This window comes from Chanodichthys erythropterus, chromosome 3 (assembly GCF_024489055.1).
Source record: "Chanodichthys erythropterus isolate Z2021 chromosome 3, ASM2448905v1, whole genome shotgun sequence".
Lineage (NCBI taxonomy): Eukaryota > Metazoa > Chordata > Actinopteri > Cypriniformes > Xenocyprididae > Chanodichthys > Chanodichthys erythropterus.
In genome coordinates, this window is record NC_090223.1 from 65,357,723 (window position 1) to 65,377,258 (window position 19,536).

Sequence of the window (19,536 nt, forward strand, 5' to 3'; positions counted from 1 at the left end):
AGTGTACAAGCAATAGGGATAACCGCACCCTGGAGTGGATTGTGAAACAAAACCCATTCAAAAATGTGGGAGAGATTCACAAAGAGTGGACTGCAGCTGGAGTCAGTGCTTCAAGAACCACTACGCACAGACGTATGCAAGACATGGATTTCGGCTGTCGCATTCCTTGTGTCAAGCCACTCTTGAACAACAGACAGCGTCAGAAGCGTCTAACCTAGGCTAAAGACTGGGGGTTTGTGTTGCCACTTGCAGCAGTTAGCTAATGCTATTAACTGCTCAAATGTATACAGAAAATGTTAATTAGTAAGCAGCTACCTGATTTACTAACTTGCTAACTAATAATTTTGATGCAATATAAGGTCAGTAAGAGATTCATTGTGCAGTGTAGCCTGCTTCATTGATTATAACAGGAGTTTTCACAGTGCAGAACTTTGAGTTTGCACTGAAGTGATTGACAGCTGCAGTGATTAAAAAAGGAAAATGTAATTATAACCCATTCGCAATTTGAAAGTTTTTCATGCTGCTAAGTATACACACTGCAAAGTTTTAGAAATGACTAACTTATTTAAATCGGGGATTGAATCCAAAATTATATTGACTGACATGATGATAACCAGCATTGGATAGGACAGAAATAATTAATAGACCTGCCACATATTCTATCATGTGTTATGGGTTAAACGAGACATTAAAATAGTTCCAATATTTTTTGCTATGATATGGACACTGGTAACAAGAACAATTTATCATAATGTATGATTGAAAGCTCATATTACAAACTGATTTTATGGTCATGGCAATAAACTATGGAAGTGTCCGCTGCTGAATAAAAAAGGTAATTGCAACTTTTTATCTCAAATGTGATAGAAACTCGCAATTGCTTGATATAAAGTCAGAATTGTGAGATATAAACAGCAATTGCAAGAAAAAAAGTAGGTAGAAAAAAAGGTAATTGCGACTTTTTTTATTCTGTGGTGGAAAAAAGCTTTCATAGTCATAATGTTTGATTAAGAGCTTATCTTAAAAACTGATTTTATATTTAAGTCATGGCAATAAACTGTAAGACTTTTAAAGACTTGGAAAGCAATATATCACTTTAGGCCAGGTGTGATCAACAAATCAAATCAACATTTATTTATATAGCACATTTAAAACAACACTTGTTGAGCCAAAGTGCTTTACATCTCAAAAAACACAGTAATACGAAAATACAAAAAGAGCTTAAAAACAGACACAGTACCACAGTAATCATCACAGCCAGAGTTCCAGAAACTAAGGGAAACTAAAAGCCACAGAATAGAGGTGCGACTTCAACATCGATTTAAAACAGACTAGAGAGTCACAGGTGCAGTGGGAGACTATTCCACAACCGTGGCACTGCCACAGAGAAAGCTCAATCTCCTTTGGTTTTCATCCGTGCTCTAGGAACAGTTAAAAGCAAACTCTGAGAGGATCTTAATGGTCTAGAGGTGCAATGCTGCTGGAACAGAGAAGAAATATACTCAGGAGCCAAACCATACAGACTCTTGAAAAAGTTTGTCAAGACTTTATATTGAATTCTGTACTCAACCGGAAGCCAATGCAGTGAAGCCAGCACTGGGGAAATGTTGGACCATTTCCTGGTACCAGTCAACAATCCGGCCGCAGCATTCTGTACCAGTTGCAGCCGCGAAAGCAGGTTCTTCGACAGCCCCATATAAAGTGAATTACAATAGTACAATCGGGATGAAATAAAAGCATGAATCACAGTTTCCATGTCTCTGAAGGACAAAATTCTCTTTAATTTGGCAATGCTTCTCAGTTGATAGAAGCTGCTTTTAACAACGGCCCTAACTTGTTTGTCAAACTTTAACTCAGAATCGAAAATTACCCCAAGGTTCCTAACTTGGGTGTTTAAGTTCTTAGATAAGGGGCCTAATTTTACAGAGAGCTGGTTGGTGAGTCTTTGATTGCCAAAAATGACCACTTCTGATTTAGAGTCATTAAGCTGCAAAAAACTTGTCGTCATCCATGCCTTTATTTCCTCCAGGCACTTAAACAAAGCAGAGATATTGGCATCATCGCTACAACTCAGAGGTAGATACAGCTGGATGTCGTCAGCATAGCAATGATAAGACACATTACATTTTTGGCAGATCACACCCACAGGCAGCATATATAAAGAGAATAATGGAACCTCCAAGCTCCACCGCAAATGAACAACCTTGTAAATAAGATGAAAACCAACTTAAAACACTTCCCTTAACCCCCCCAACCCCCACCCCCCACCCCACTCCTGCAGACGTTCAAGAAGGATCCCATGATCCACGGTGTCAAACGCTGCACTAAGATCCAAAAGCAGCAAAACCGCACAGTTCCCTGCATCCGCAGACAACAATAGGTCATTTGACACTTTGAGTAAGGCCGTCTCAGTGCTGACCTAAAACCAGACTGAAATTTATCAAAAATCTTATTAGTACTTAAAGTCAAAAGTTGATTAAGAACTACAGGTGCTGGTCATATAATTAGAATATTGTAAAAAAAATCCTTTTTTTAATTGTAAATTATTTAAAAAAATGAAACTTTCATTTATTCTAGATTCCCTAGATGTAAAGTAAAACATTTCAAAAGTTTTTTTTTTTTTTTTTTTTTTTTTTTAATTGTTGATTAGAGCGTACAGCTAATGAAAATCCAAAATCCAGTATCTCAAAATATTAGAATATTTATATTTAAGTGTCATTAAATGACCATCCCTACAGTATAAATTCCAGGTATCTCTTGTTCTTTGAAACCACACTATTGGGGAAGACTGTTGACTTGGCAATGGTCTAGGAGACAATCATTGACACCCTCCACAAAGAGAGTAAGTCACAGAAGGTCATTACTGAATGGGGTGGCTGTTTACAGAGTGATGTATCAAAGCATATTAAATTCAAAGTTGACTAGAAGGAAGAAATTGGGTAGGCAAAGGTGCACAAGCAACAGGGATGACCACAAGCTCGAGAATACTGTCAAGTAAAGCTGATTCAAACACTTGGGAGAGCTTCACAATGAGTCGAATGAAGCCGGAGTCAGAGCATCAAGAGTCACCACACTCAGACATCTTCAGGAAAAGGACTACCAAGCCACTTCTGAAACAGAAACAACGTCAGAAGCATCTTACCTGGGCTAAGGAGAAAAAGAACTGGACAGTGAACAGTGGTTGAAAGTGGTTGAAATCATGGTCCCAGAGTCTGAAGGAAGACTGGAGAGGCACAGAATCCAAGCTGCTTGAAGTCTAGTGTGAAGTTTCTGGAGTTAGTAATGATTTGGGGGGCCGTGACGTCTGCTGGTGTTGGTCCATTGTGTTTTATCAAGTGCAAAGTCAATGCAGCCATCTTCCAGGAGATTTTGGAGCACTTTATGCTTCCATCTGCTGTCAAGCTTTATGGAGATGCTGATTTCCTTTTCCAGCAGGACTTTAGCACCTTCCCACAGTGCAGAAACCACTTCCAAGTGGTTTGCTGACCATGATATTACTGTGCTTTATTGGCCAGCCAACATGCCTGACCTGAATCTATGGTATATTTTCAAGAGAAAGATGAGGATCAGTCAATCCAACAATATACAGATGATCTGAAGGCTCAATAGTGCCTCAGCAGTGTCACAGGCTCATCACTTCCATGCCACACTTCACTGATGCTGTAATTTGTGCTAGGAGCAAGTCATTTGCTGTATATGTGCTGCCGACCAAGTATTGAGTGTACAAATGAACATACTTTAAAGAACTTGAACTTTTCTGTTTTTAAAATCCATTTTTTGATTAATCTTAGGAAATATTCTAATATTTTGAGATACTGGATTTTGGACTTTCATGAGCTGTACGCTCTAATCATCACAATTAAAAAAAACAAAAAACTTTTGAAATGTTTTACTTTACATGTAGGGAATCTAGAATATATGAAAGTTTCATTTTTAAAAATAATTTGCAATAAAAAAATGAACTTTTTGATGATATTATAATTATATCACCAGCACCTGTACCTTCTCCAGAAGCTTGGACAAGAAAGGCAATTTCAAAATTGGTCTATAATTGTTTAACAAGGTAGAGTCCAAGTTGGATTTTTTAACAAGGGCTGCACCAGAGCATGTTTAAAGTAAGAGGGAACTATACCTCGAGCAAGTCTCTGATTTATTATCAGAAGAAGATAGTAGGACCCACTACATCCCAGATTTGAATTAATAGACGAGGAGTAATAACATCCAGTGAACAAACAGACGGCTTCAGATGTTGAATAACTGTTAACAGTTCAGGCAAGGAAACAGGCTCAAACCTGGAAAACTGATCAAAAGTGCAGTAGTCTGACTGATCCAAGAGACAGACAGAATTGGAGGCAGGGACTGAGATGTTAGCTCTAATGTTACCAATCTTATGCACAAAAAATTGAGCAAAAGTTTCACATGATATTTCAGAACTGGCAGGAACGGCTAGGCCACCATTATTCAGAGCTGAATTGATTGTACGAAAAAGCACTTTCGGACAGTGCAGATTTTGTGTAATTAAAGCTGAAAAATAGTTCTCCTTAGCAGCTTTAACAAACTGTTGATAATGATGCATGCAGTCTCTGAGAATCTCATAAGAGATTTGAAGCTTGTCTTTTATTCCGGCCCATAGTAAAATTGAAAAGTCCTGGAAAATGATTGCTGAAAAAGAGTGGGAACCCTGATTTTTGTAAGAAAAATATCCACATTTATAACTATAAACTACAATCCCTGGCTTCCAGTAACAGCTAAACACAAGTTCAAGTTCCGGTCGAAGAGTGGCAGTAGTTTATTTGCCCTGTTGAACCAGTTGCCCTTCCGTCCTCACCATCATCTTCATGTCTTCATCGGCATGCACATCTGTGCCGTCGCCTCTTTGCTCGAAGAAGAGGAAAACAGAGCAGTTAACTCCAGTCCAAGAAGCCATAATGGCGAGATTGCAGAAGTACGACGAGGACAAGGAACTTTAGGACAAAGATATGTGCTTTGGCAAGATGGTGGGTAAGAGGCTGAGCAAACTCTATGAGAAGATAGGCCCACGTGTATTTGGAAATTTCGCAAGTCTTGTTCAAGTGGCAAATGGAGGGCTGTGACTCTTGATAAAAATAGACTACCTGTTTGTTTTTTACTTGTGTACTAACGTTTCTTTGCACAACATGCACATAACACACGTTAAGCAAAGACTGTATGTTTACATAGTTTTATGTAACCAGTTTGCTTAAAGGTGACATGAAAAATGACTGTTTACATGGATATACATGTATATCTGTTCTGAATCGCCATGTTTGCACGAAACATTTGCACTACAGAAAGCTCTGGTTTATGTACATAGTTTTGTAGAAACTATTTGTTTAGTGTATAATTATTTGCATAATTTAAATTATTTGTAAAATATTTTGTAACTTGCATACCTATGGCAATAAACAGTCGGTAGAAGCAGAATGGCTGAGAATGAGAGACACGCTGTTTTGTATGGCATTCAGCCGTACATGTTTGAACCGGAATCAGACCCAGATGATGAAGAGACTCCGGCAGAAGAAACACAATTGAGAACGGAGCAGGACATCTCTGAATGGTTATTTGATACATTTATGTACTTATAGAGTTTTAATCGCGTCCCCTTTGCAATTATGGATGTGCAACACACACACACACACACACTGTGATAACGTTCGCGCAGTTTTTTGAAACTACAAACACAAATACTGTGATAACGTTTGCTAAGTACGTTAGATACACACTATACAAACAAGGTTAAATTATATACACAGACATTCTACGACGACGACAACAACTTTAGACGCATTTGTTATTGAATTGGCTGACATCGAGTGAAATGACTATTTGCTCAAAAAACATTAAATACACTTACTTCTTCTGGAGGTGACGTTGGATCGCGAACAGTAGGCAACAATCCACACTTGAGGATTAACTTTGAAGCAAGACCTGCTTTGAATTGACCCTCGTTCTCAAAACAGTCAGTCAAAAAATGATTAGCGGAAACATAAACGTATTTTGGAATTTTGAGTGGCGCCTTTCCTTCGTAAATAAAATCCATCCACTGCGTTTTCAGTGGCTCTGATGTCGGAAGTAAGTGAAAACTACTATGTTCATTATTACATCCCACAACAGAACACTTATGTTTCTTAGGAGACATTACCGGCTGTCGTTGAAACAATGGAGGATGGTTGACAGATCACCGACGGAAAATTGAACTCTGAGTTGACTTACTCTGAGATGGGAAACTCTTGAGTTTTCAGTTTCAGAACAGCTAAATTCAGTTAGTTCAATCGACTCTGAGTAGGTTGACTCAGAGTTAAGCGCGTGCACCACGACTATGAAAAGCCATCATCAATGGAGCTCCGATATTACGATTCACCATGTGGACAGCACGTGACAAAATGACGTCCGCATACTTCTGAGTCAATGCAAGTTTAATTCTCATCACTGTTATAATATCAAAGGTGAAAACTGGTAGAATAGTAAGTTATTGAACTAATATTTATTTTCATGGTATCCCACATGCAAAAAAAAAGAAGTAAAAAATTATGCAGTATGCAATAATAAGAGTGTAAATGATTTTATTGTTATTAAACACTCGTTAGGCAATTTACTTCCACTTTTAGAAAATGTTCTTCATTTTTATTGAAAATAAATACTTTCTGATGTGATATGTGATGGGAAAAGGGAAAATAATGATCTCGGCAAAAGGCAGATTCGAACCCAGTCAATCCCATCACAAGTTAATTGTCCACGTAGCTACTGTAAATTTGCACTTAGTAATACCCTGGAGAAAAAAGTATACTTGAGTGCATTAAAAAAAATACTTAAATACAAGCAAGTACATTTGTAGTACATTCTTTATTTTGGTGCTAAATAAAAGTGTGAAAGTTATACAATATAAATACACTAATTCAATGTGTATTTGTACTTCAGTAGTACTTCACTGCACTTGGAAAAGTATACTAAATACCACTACTACTTTTTAGTTCAATTAAATAAAAATATACATAGCTGCAGCACTATTTGGGCATCAACTTAACTTTAACTCAACTTTTCAGTTGAGTACGTTGGCTGTATGAGGAACTCAAGCTAGCTAACGATAGCTGTAGCCAACTCTAAGCTAGCTGGCAAACGTTAGCTAAGGTCAGCTAACGTTATGCTTTTTTCTTTACAATTAGCTACATGTAACGAACGTTAGTGGTAACTTAAAAATAAGTCCCGATATAATGTTAGTTCGATCTAACTGTAGCTAACGTGCAGCCAACTTTAATCAGCGGGGCCGCAAGTGTCACTTAAATGTAACTTTACGTTAGCTAACGACAGTATTACTCACCTCTGAATTTCTGTGCTTTAACTTCTGTCACAGTTAAACCACCTTTTATCAATGTTTGGATCAGCTCATCTGAGGATAAAGTTGGCAGGGCCATTGTTGAGCTATCAAGCGTCCTGCAGGCTCCAGCGACTGCCGTGCCGAGTGAAAGAAAGAGGCGTGACCACTGACCTAGAACACGAATAACGGCGCGAAAAAACAGCCAGTCATAATATTAGACAGACCAACAACAGGACAATTTTCGCCATCTTATTCATCACTAAATTCACTTATGAGAACGTTTTAGGCGAGAAAATAACTGTTTAGACTTCGAATATAGGCAGTCTTGTGAAAATTGATGCTGAATTGACAATTTGCTTCAAAGTTTTAGGAGTTGAGAAGCTCCATGAAGTGAGGCGACAGCCAGCAGGCGCCTGCCCCGGCCGCTAGCTCGTCGCTCGGCCAGTCCTGCTCAGAGAACCTGCTGTGAGCTGGAGGTCTATCAGACCGGTCTCGTACATTAGAGGCTTTTATTTCGCCGTTGACAATTCCTTTGTTTACATGCTGTTCATGTAAACACTCAAATTCCATTCATGCCATTGATGTACATCCAAGTTCACTCGACTACATACTCATGACGTCACATACATACTCACTATCAGTGAAACAGCACGAAATAAACTCATAACACAGAATTAATGAATAAAGGAAAACATAAAACATGCAGAATAACACTATACTCGGTACTTTATCTCCACATTTCATCTCTGCATAACTCACGGCACACGCACACACTAATCACACCACATTTGCTAACAATGTGCTCAACACAGATCGTTAACACTATAAACAGTTTACAGACTCAACAGTCTCGTATAGGAAACAATACAGTTAACAGTCCTTCTTATGAAGATCTTAAACAATGATGGTGCGAGAACTCCTTCTCTAAATGCACGCAATGCCGCGCCCACGCACAACCAAGCACATACATCCATCTTAACTATAATAATATATACTGAATTAATTTGAACCAATAGTGCTTATTATAGAACCCAAAATATATGCAAGAATTATTTAAATGAAAACAATAATAATGATAATAATTATAAAAATCGAGTATAAATCTGTAAATAATCCCTTAGCAGAAACAAATGAAAATACTTACGAAAACTGATAGTGATAATAATTATGCACTTATCACAGAGGATTATTCAGCATACATTTACAAATTATGACAAAGGCTCTATCAGTCTTAGAAAAGGCACGCATAAGTAGCTGCTACCCCAGAGGATTGTGTACCCTATAACTTGAAAAGTACTTCTTAGTACCCTACAGTACCCCATGGGAACACGATAGGACCTTTAATGGTACATTTGTGAATGTTGTACCTTAACTATTACTTTATATGACAATGTACCTTTTCAAAGGGTACATACTGTATATGTACCTTTCACCATGCATATTTCATTGTGTGCCCCTTTTCTTTGGAAAGGTACTTTTTGGTACTCAGCTGGATACATGTTTGTTCCTTTGCTGGCACATTTGTGAAATTTGTACCTTAAAGTACTTAATTGTACCCTCACTGTACCTTTATTTCTGAGAGTGTAAAAAAGCTACATACTACTGTCTTTGCTGACTTGCACAACTTCAAAAGTTCTTCAGAAGAGAACAAACAATTATACACATTAAATAAGCAGTGCTCTTCAAACGTCTCGCCTCTTCTCTCCTGTTAAGCATGCATTAAACACACACACTTTAACAGGAGGCGTCCAATGCTACACAAGGTGGTTCTTTACTGTCCTTCAAACAAGACTTCCAGCGCTGCAGCCTCTTCTCGCTTTAGCTCAAAACCAGAAGCTTCTGTACTTGTGCCAGGTGTTTGTTCCACTGAAACTGAAGATCCTGCACCACTGCTGCAACTTCTGTCCACAAAGCTGACTTTGACCACATACTCTCTCCACGTCTGTATGACAATCTCATCATGTACTAGGATGTCTGTAATCAAAATGTGTACATCAGCAAATTCTGCATCCTTGACAGACAAAAGGTCTCGAATTTGACTGTTATCCAGGTTTATTTTTTGTTGTGCAGACTGGACCTTCACAGTCACATGACGCCAAAACTCCACTGTTGTTTTGGAAGTCTTACAGAAAGCTTGGCAACAATCACACCTGGTCATCAGCGTACTTCTGTTCACATCCTGCAACACGTGGTGTTTCGGGCAGAAATGTTCAATAATTATTTCACCCAAAGCTGTCTGCAGTTCTGCTTCTGAAAAAGTCCTTGCTGCACCACAATCGATCTTGGTCACCTGTGTCTGCACAGTTGTGCTTAGAGTTGCCATTCCTTTGAACTGCCGCACAGACACATTGTCCAATTGGTACCAATATCCTTACACAAGCTCATGCTGACCCCAGACAGTTAACAGCAACAGATCTTTAGCATCAGCCACAACAATGCTCTTTCTTTTCACTCTCTGTCCCCTGACCGTGGTCTCTTTCTCCTCTAACACATGAACAATTATGATCTGGACAGTCACCTAAAAAACAAATGCATAATTATAAGCTTTTCATACATCTTTTTAAACTGTACATTTCCTTTCCCTTCCTTTGTTAATACTCCAGATATTACACACACATTATATATATATATATATATATCAGAGGTTGCGTTAGACTGTAACTTTGTCCGTCATTTTGACGGACAGGGTCGTAAAAAATCTGTCATAATCTATTATTACCCGTCATCTTCATCCATTTCATCTTTTAATTATAATAACACATTTAATTGCTTTTATTTTTGTTCACAATTGAATTGGTAATTCACACGTGAAATTTCTCTGTACTGTACTATAGGCTACGTGTTGGTAACCATTAAAGAAAACGTGGTTTCATATTTATGTTTAAATAGTCCTATGTTATGTTTTAAGTTCACCTATTTGATTATGAAAAGTGAAGAGCATGAGTAAGACGCATCATAAGATGTGCAGTATGTCGGGAGACATGCAGCTGGTCAGACATGATTTTGACCACTTCATTAAGTTTTGTTTTGTAGAAAGCCTTTCTTTAAAGTGAATTTCGTTTTGTAAAAATTGTATCTTAATTTTAATCAATGTTTCATCAACAAATTTCCTGGATGTAATAAATAAGAAGCAAATATAGTAGACAATATAATCATGACATGGAGGCGCGGGCGCGATCACTGGCGCGTGAACTGGAGCGCGTCTTACATGCATGAACCGAAACTCAGCGTATAGGCTGCTTGCCTCAGAGACATGAGAAATATCCCTATAGAAAGCATGAAATATCTATTTTAACGAACACGAAATAATTCAAAACGAAAAGAAATAGGCTACTCTGTTTATGTAGAATAAACCGAATGAAATGTGCATTCTCTCTCTAAGCGCGTCCATGAGGAGATGAGGATAGTCAATGTCAACTTCATCTTTGCCGCCGACACTGATTCAGAAAACATTACTTTATTAATAAATAATTAAAATGTCTCCTTGCTGTTTTGGTCACATTCATAAGACCAATATCGATTCATAAATCCCAGTCGATCTTTTGGTAGGCTATATGCCTTTTTCAGTTGACGAATAAACCGTGCATAGTGTGCCTCCCACCCAATAAATCGCAATATGGCTTAAAGCTTTGTGTTGCTTTTGATATGGAACAAAGTCTCAGATTTAAAATTCTGTCCATTTCATTAAGAAATTCAAGCAATTAATACCATTTTGGCGTTCTTTATTGTGGCGTCATATATCGTTGTAGTTTCTGGGTACGCGCCTGTGCGGTATTAAACGCATAGCAAAAGATTCGTGCCAGTTTAATTTTTGTTCTGGATCCAGTGCTCTGCTGCTACATTGGAGCGCACTCACCACCAACTGGACAAGGGTGTGAATTACAGTTACAATTTACAATAGATCACCCTCAGTGTAATCTCTCAACGTGACGGACGGCCTTCAGATTTTTCCGTCAATGTTAATTATATATTTATATACACACACACATACACACACACACATACACACACACACACACACACACACACACACACACACACACACACACACACACACACACACACACACACACACACATACAAACATACACCAATTACAATACTGTCCTGATTTTTGTTTTTTATTCCACAGGCCTTGACTATATCAGAAGCCACTTGGACTGTCAGGCTGAGAATCACATCAGCGAGGGCTCCCAATCATCTGAGGAAGAGGACTTCTTTTCCTCCTTGAAGAAGACTGACCCAGCAGTTGGATGCCTACCTGGGGTGCCCAGGAGACACAGTAGAGGTACTGAAGTCCTTCCCAGCTGTGTGCCAGCTATCACTTAAGCTTAATACCGCACTCCCTGCCTCAGCAGCCTGTGAAAGACTGTTTAGTGTTGCAGGGTTGATCTTCAGGCCAAGAAGAGCATGTATTGGCTCAAAGAACTTTGAGAACCAGCTGCTTTTGCGGCTGAACAAAGCCTATTGGTAACTCTTTGTTGCATGTTCTGTGTTTAACTGATGTAGATTCTGATGTAGATTGCCCTGTTGTTGTATATAGAGGACTGTTGGTTACATCTTCTAGTTAAATGTGACATTGTTGCTATAGAATTGAGCATAGTACATACCAGGAAGGTATCAGGTTTGAGTTATTTTTTGACTTTGATTTTTTTGATTAATCGCTTGGATTAATCATTCATTTTGAGAGCACTAATGTTTCTTGTATATAGACAACCATACAAGGGTAATTGTTACTAAGCCTGCCCTGGGTATACCAATTTTGTCTGTTGCCCTCTCAGATTCCTGCAGCTGAGCATGGATGTACATTTACATTCAATAAAGGTTACTGATGACATGCCTCTGAAGTTTGACTTTTTGCACCATTACAATACTTGTAGGCAACTAGTCATCATATCTTCCGCTCCATGAAACATGTTAATGCTTAGTAGTACACATATATGTTTTTTTAATGTATTTGTACTAAAATGCGTTCATTTTCAATGGGCATATATGCGGCTGAAACAGGTAGCCTAGTGCATCCCAAATTTTTCAACATTATTTTAATATAACAGTATTTAAAAGTTTTTTTGAGGAGGTGGAGTGCACAGTATGCCCCTGTGGCGCTGCCTAAGCTTTTATACTTTTACTTGAGTAAAAAGCTTGAGTTGATACTTCAACTTCTACAGAAGTATTTTTAAACCCTAGTATCTATACTTCTACCTGAGTAATATAGGTGAATACTTTTGACACCAGTGGTGCGAACCCCCCGCAGACGGAGAGTTACCATCGGCAGCTACAGGCCATCCAGATCCCCGCCCCGGAATCCACCTGCCGAGTCTATGTTTAACACAATGCAATAGTTAGTGCGTCAGGAATATTTTTAGTAGCCTATTTTCTCTACTAAATAAGTGACTGTGTCAGGTTTTCACTGATAACTATCAGACACATGCAGTAATGATAATAATAAAAAGTCTACCTTTCTGACATGCATTAAATCTTTGAAATTGTTGTGGGATCCCCTCTGCTGTGAGCCTCCCTCCTTTTGATTCCTTCAGTTTGTTGGCACTATAGATGGCGTTGACCATGGGTGCGCTTCTAGAAAGTGGAGATGCCAACTTCCGGCACAATCTTAAGTGAAACAGTGGCGTACCTGCACTTGTGTGTAAGATTGCAACTATGGTCGAAGTTTGGGGATTGGAATCACAGTGGATTTGTCATGTCAAGAGAAACGCACCCCAGGTGTGGGTAACAGGCCCATCATGTTATCATGTTATCACTTGTGTACATTTGTCTTGGATCTCCATAATATTGATAATAATAATACACACTGATAGAATGCCGTTTTGTGTGAGTTGTATTTTAATTTAGTGTTGCTTTTGGAATGGTTAACCTAACACTACGGTCTCTGTTGCAACATGTTGCTTGAATGTTAAGTCGCTTTGGATAAAAGCATCTGCTAAATGACAATGTAATGTTAACCAGGGCTGTAGTGGAGAAAAAACGTAATTAATGGAGTTTACCCACTGCTCAAATGTCAGAAATAGTCTGTTAAGAGTAGTGCTGGCCGGTATACCGGTTCGAATACTGGTATTTATTTTTGTTATGATATGAATTTTGATGATTACCACAATACTGGTATGTGTCAGCGCGTTTCACTGTTGCGCTGTTGTGAAAGCACAGCTGAGATTGCATCACAGCCTATGGTAAGTCCACAAATCATATGTAGGTAATACTATATTTAATAAATAATGACAAATGACTAATACCACTTGATTATTCATTTACTAAATTTTGAAGATAACTTTTTACACCAAAATGACACCGACACATACACACTATCAATCTATCTAAAATGGCTCCTACTCCATCTGAGAAAAACGTGACCAGGGTCTGGCTCCAGATTCCTGCAGGTCGGGCCTGTCGAAGGCAGCACACAAGTGGTCTGGAACCTTCAGCAAATTAATCAGCTCGTGGTATGGGCCAGGATTGAAGACCACCTCCTCAAAAAGCAGTCTTAGCATAGTCTCCATGTCTATAATGAGAAAAATACAATGAACATGCTAATGAACTGACTAAAAGGTCAGTTCACCGAAAAAAATCAGCTGTACACTTGTTATTGCGGTGCAATGTGAGATTGAATGAGTGCACTCGATAACGTTCACTATGGTTTCGGACACCACCACAAATGGCTGTCGCCTCAAATAATGCCCTATTTGAGGTTATAGGGGGCAATTTCAGATTCAGCCCTTGATTACAGCAGAGAATTCAAACTACACGCGGCGCGCGAGATAGAGCGTTTTCTGCGCGGAGCGCTGTGATGAGATTAACAACTTTCTCCACATGGATCATATTATATAGACCGGAGCGAGCGTGTTTAAGTTTTTTATGGACCTATTTCATGTACTCTAGTGCTCTAAACATGAACCAGCAGCGTGTATGCGCACATATTTCATCACATCTTCTTCAAATGAAATGTAGCGTTATGCAAAGGACACTGAACTGTATGTCTGATCACGACCGCGATGACACGATGGGTTATTCTGCTACACAGAAGATGATGTGAGTTAATAAATAGACAATTCAAAGAAGAATGGGCAAAAATTAACCTGCTTCATTGTTTCTGTGTTAAACTTGCATCATATTTTAATATTCATGTGTCTGTAATGAGTGTGTTGCAGGTCTGTGTTTTATTGGTTGTTGTCTCACCACAGCATTATTTTGTGGGGTATACAATAACAAATATGCAATATATTTCATATGTTGTATTGTGTCAGCATACATGGCTTTGGATGCTACATACCATAAACATAAACATATCTGTTTGATTACAGGCGCTGTGAGGAAAAACACAGAGACACAGTCAGCCACAGATGCAGAGGTCACCAAGCATGCAATTAGGTGGTTCAACCTGGCTGCGGATCGGGCAGCGAGGAGACGTCTCCATCCACACAAACGGAAAAATAAACAATTTTCATTTTCTGATATTTTAGCTGTGCATAGTGCAGGATTTCATTGAAGGTGTAGCCTAATAGATAAAATATTTTATGTTTGTATTGTATCGATCTAGGCCTATAAAGCACTAAATTAGGTTTTGACCACAAAAAGAATGTAGAGTAGCCTTGCCAACGTAGGCTATTTAACAAAAAAAGCTTGAGGAAGTGAAGGATACGATGTCCGGTGCAACCGATACACAAACGTCCTGGTTGTGGAAAAGATTGATTTCCCACGAAAAGCACCACCATCGAGATCCCCAAAAACTGTGGCTTAAATTCTTCAAATGGGCTCAAAGAATCCCATAAGCCTTTTTTTTTTTTGGTACTTTCAGTAAATTGTTCAATGGCAACGACCTAATGGACTCTTTTGTGCTTCTTTATACCTTTCAGGTTGCGTCTTGGTAGCATGTGCTGCGTTCATAAGCGCAACTCCAGAATCCGTATCTTATAACGGAAACATTTTAGAAATGCAGACATGCTATCTGGAAGATGCAACTGGAAAAATTAAAGCACAATTGTGGGATACCCATATCGGTCCCATTCAACTGGGTAAGACGTACAGGCTCTCAAATCTTTCTACCAGGAGTTCAGGGGTGATTTTTACATCAACACCAGGCAGAATGAGGTGCAAGAAGTGGCCGTTTTGTAAGGCTTGAGTGCACTCATCCTAGTCGAACATCACGTTGATGCCCTGTCCGGGACGGTGAAAAGGGTCGAAGTAAATATCTTGTGGAAATGTGGTCATTGCAAATGTTGGCAACAGAGCTTTAAAGACAAGTCCAAGAACCATCGCTGCGAGAGATGCAACATGCTCCAAAGATTGTCTGCTTACGAACAAACTGCATCAGCCAGTTTCTGCGTCTTCACAGGTGCCAAAGAGCGAAATGTCACTGTGTCCAATTCGGTCTTAAAGAGGTATCTTGAATCCGAAGGCGTGATACACCTATTACAAGATTCTGAAGATGTCGAAGAACACTTTCTTGACTCTGTCTCATACGTTTCAAATGCAAGATGACTCCGTCGTTGCAATGATGAAAGTCGAGTGTTCTGAAAAAAAGTAAGCTAAAGTTTAACTAAATATAAATAACTAAATTGATATAAGATGTATTTGAGTTTGTTTAAATTTGACTAAACTTGTTTCTATATCTTGATTGTTTGCTGGATTCAAAAGGCTATTTTTTTTGTTCATGGATGCTAATAAATGAAATCAAAATTCATATCTGTTTCTTTGTCCATAATTTCACAGAAGTGTACTTAACTTCAAGTTTTTTGATTGTATGGTGTAGGTTAGTTTAAAAAAACTTGTTTTATTAAATGTGCTTTATTTCAAAAACTTGTATAACTAAATTGAAATGAGTTTTCATTTGTTAAATTAGAACAATATATTAAATTCAAATGATGTAGCAATTCATTAGATTATTTAACTTTTAGATTATTTAAATATTTTAGAACTTATATTTTTACAAAATGGGTAAGCCTAGTGTTTAATTTATAATTGTGCATATTAATGTCAATGTGTATGAAACAGCTAAAACAACGGACTAGGTGCACAAGATGGCGTCATTACTGTATATTCTTAGGTTTGCCTCATACAAACATTTCCAGGTCTTTTGGAAACTAGTGGAGCCTGCAGTCAACACCAAGATGGTGCAGGTCACCAACACTTAGGCAGCCTTTGCCAGCAGCTCTGAGTTTTCTCAACCAACAATGGTGTGCACGTGTACAACAATTTTAATGCATTATCATTGTTTGAAGAAGTACTTTAAAACTATATTTTACTTTAATGAATGTAGTAAAACTACAGTGTAGAAACACTAGTGGTGGAGGAAGTATTCAGAGACTTTAAGTAAAAGTACTAATACCACCATACTCTTTCTGCATTCAATATGTTTTTTTAAAGGGTTAGTTCACTCAAATTAAATTTCTGTCATTAATTACTCACCCTCATGTCGTTTCACACCTGTAAATAAAAGTATATAAGTATGATCAGAAAATTTTACTTTATGTATTAAAAGTACTCAATGTGGGAATAGCAGCAAATCCACACATTTGTGAACCATGAAATAGTACTTGAGTAAATGTTCAAATAGTAAAAAACAGTGGTGTAATAGTTACATCCCACCACTGTGTATAACAGTATCTAGACCTAACACTTTGGTTTTTTTTTCACAGAAAATTCAACCCACAGATAAGCTCCTGTTGTTCCTCATGCATCTGTCAGTGGGTCTGCCTCTCAGGGATCTAGCAGAACGGTTTGACATTCACCGCACCACAGCCAGCAGGATTATTGCCAGCTGGACTCACTTCCTATTCAACCTGCTTAGAAGCCAACGTCTGAGGATCCCACGAGAAACTGTCAAAACTCATCTTCCACCAGAGTTTTCAGCTTTTCCTGATACACAAGAGGTGCTTGACTGCACTGAAATATTCTGCCAGACTCCATCCTCTCTCCTGTTGCAGAGTGAGGTATTTTCCACGTACAAATCTCATGCTACATTCACGGCCATGATCGGCATGGCACCCCATGGTGCCTTTACATTTGTGTCTGGTCTTTATGCTGATTCCATGAGTGACTATGAGATCTTCAAGCTGTCTGGCATCGCAAACCTACTCACACTGGACATGGCAATCATGGTGGACAAAGGGTTCCTTGTGGACAATCTGGCTCCATGCAAGGTTTACCGGCCTGCCTTTCTCTTAAGAAACACCCAAATGAGTAGAGAGGATGTCAGGCAGACTCAATCCATTGCACGTCTAAGGGTCCATGTGGGATCAGGAGGGTGAAAGAGAACAAACTTTTTGACAGACACATACCACTTTCTGTGTGTGGAAGGAGCTATTCAATGTGACTTGCTTCCTGGTCAACTACCAGTATACGGACCACTGGTAAAGGCATGGGCAACTCAATGATTACCTCTGGACTCATGTATTGACATTTCACTTTTAGCTTATATGGTTTAAAATGGATCAAAAGCTGTCATTTTAGAGGTCGATACATCGGTGCATCTGTGGGCAATATTATAAATGATAATATTATTTTGGGGCGTAGGGAACAATTGTATCCTTTAGGCCAAAGACAGCAAGAGAGGAAGTTAATGATGAATTATCATTTTTGGCTAAATAGTCCCTTTTAACACTATCACTGCAGTTTTGTAGTACTGAAGCCTTTGTAAGTTGTGAAGGTTTTTGGCAGGTTGCTGTAGGACAAGTATCTGGAAATGGGCCGCCAGTGGTCTGTTTGTATTGCAGCAAGACTGATCCATTACCAGAGATACAAGAGCATGTTGATCACTGTGAACTGTAAGTTTATTTCTTTGGCTTTTCAGGATTTACTATGTAAATCTCCAATTTACTTCAAAGGTCCTTTTAACACAAAGTATTAATATAATCTGATCACAAGTCTTTTAAAACTCCACTTACAGATATTTTAATCCTTGATTTTGTTTGGCATTGGAAGATTGTGAAAATACTCTTTAAACCTTTATCTGTGACCTTATTAAATTCAGTATCGCAGGTATATGTGCGCCACTGCAACTTTTTATGTTGCTTGGCAAAATAATTATTTAGGATTTTTTTTTTTTTTTGCTGCTGCTTGTTTCTTTCATGAAATGTTTCCAGGTACATGCAGTAACTCTGCTTCTTGCTATGCTTAACGTCACCCTTAGCTGTTCTAACCACTGCTTTTTGGGGATTGTTGCTTCCCCAAACTCCATTCATCTCTGTATTTAGTGCTGTTTGCCTGTGGATCACATTCAGACAATTATAATACCAGCTGTATGTTGAAACAAACGGGTGGGTGATCTGAGGTAAAATACACAAAGACTGACCATGTTGCATTTACAAATTAACCAGGAACACAACTAGCACTACTTTTTATGGGTCAAAATTAGCTATTTTTCTTTTAGGCCAAAAATCATTAGGATATTAAGTAAAGATCATGTGCCATGAAGATATACTATAAATATATTAAAAATGTATTTTTGTGAGTGGATATGCATTGCTAAAGACTTCATTTGGACACCTGTCATAATTCTGGATATACAGTGGTGCTTGAAGCTCTGACATCTATCTATCAGTGGTTAAACGGATCATTGTTGATCCGTACGGACCCAGCCCCACGGTTCGGCATGCATGTGATTCGCAGATCAATGGATCAATCAAAGTTTAATGCAACAGAGCAAAAGGTTGTAATTTGCATGTGTTTTGTCTTGCTAGTTTACACAGATATAAAACCATTCCAGCGCTAGAAGAGGCGAAAGAGGATTTAATTCGGTATCACACGCCACACTCGCGCAGAAAGAGAGGTGCATTTCAGATAGTTAGTAAACTCCAAATTGATTTCTCTTTTGTGTCCTCAATGCACTTGGATGGTCACATACATGCATCATGTCAGTCAAAATACCCCTCAGCAAGTATTCTCAAACACATTTGGTTATGTCTTAATTGAACGAGGTGAGATTTCAGATGTGTATCTAACAAGCTACAATTAGTACAAAATGCAGCTGCTAGAGTTCTTACCAGGTCAAGAAAATATGATCATATAACACCAATCTTATCATCTCTACACTGGTTACCTATTAAGTTCCGTATCGATTATAAAGTATTGCTAATGACCTATAAGGCTCTAAATGGTTTAGCTCCTGTGTACTTAACCGATCTTCTATCGCCCTACAATCCTTCACGCTCTTTAAGATCACAAAACTCTGGACTTCTGGTTGTACCTAGGAT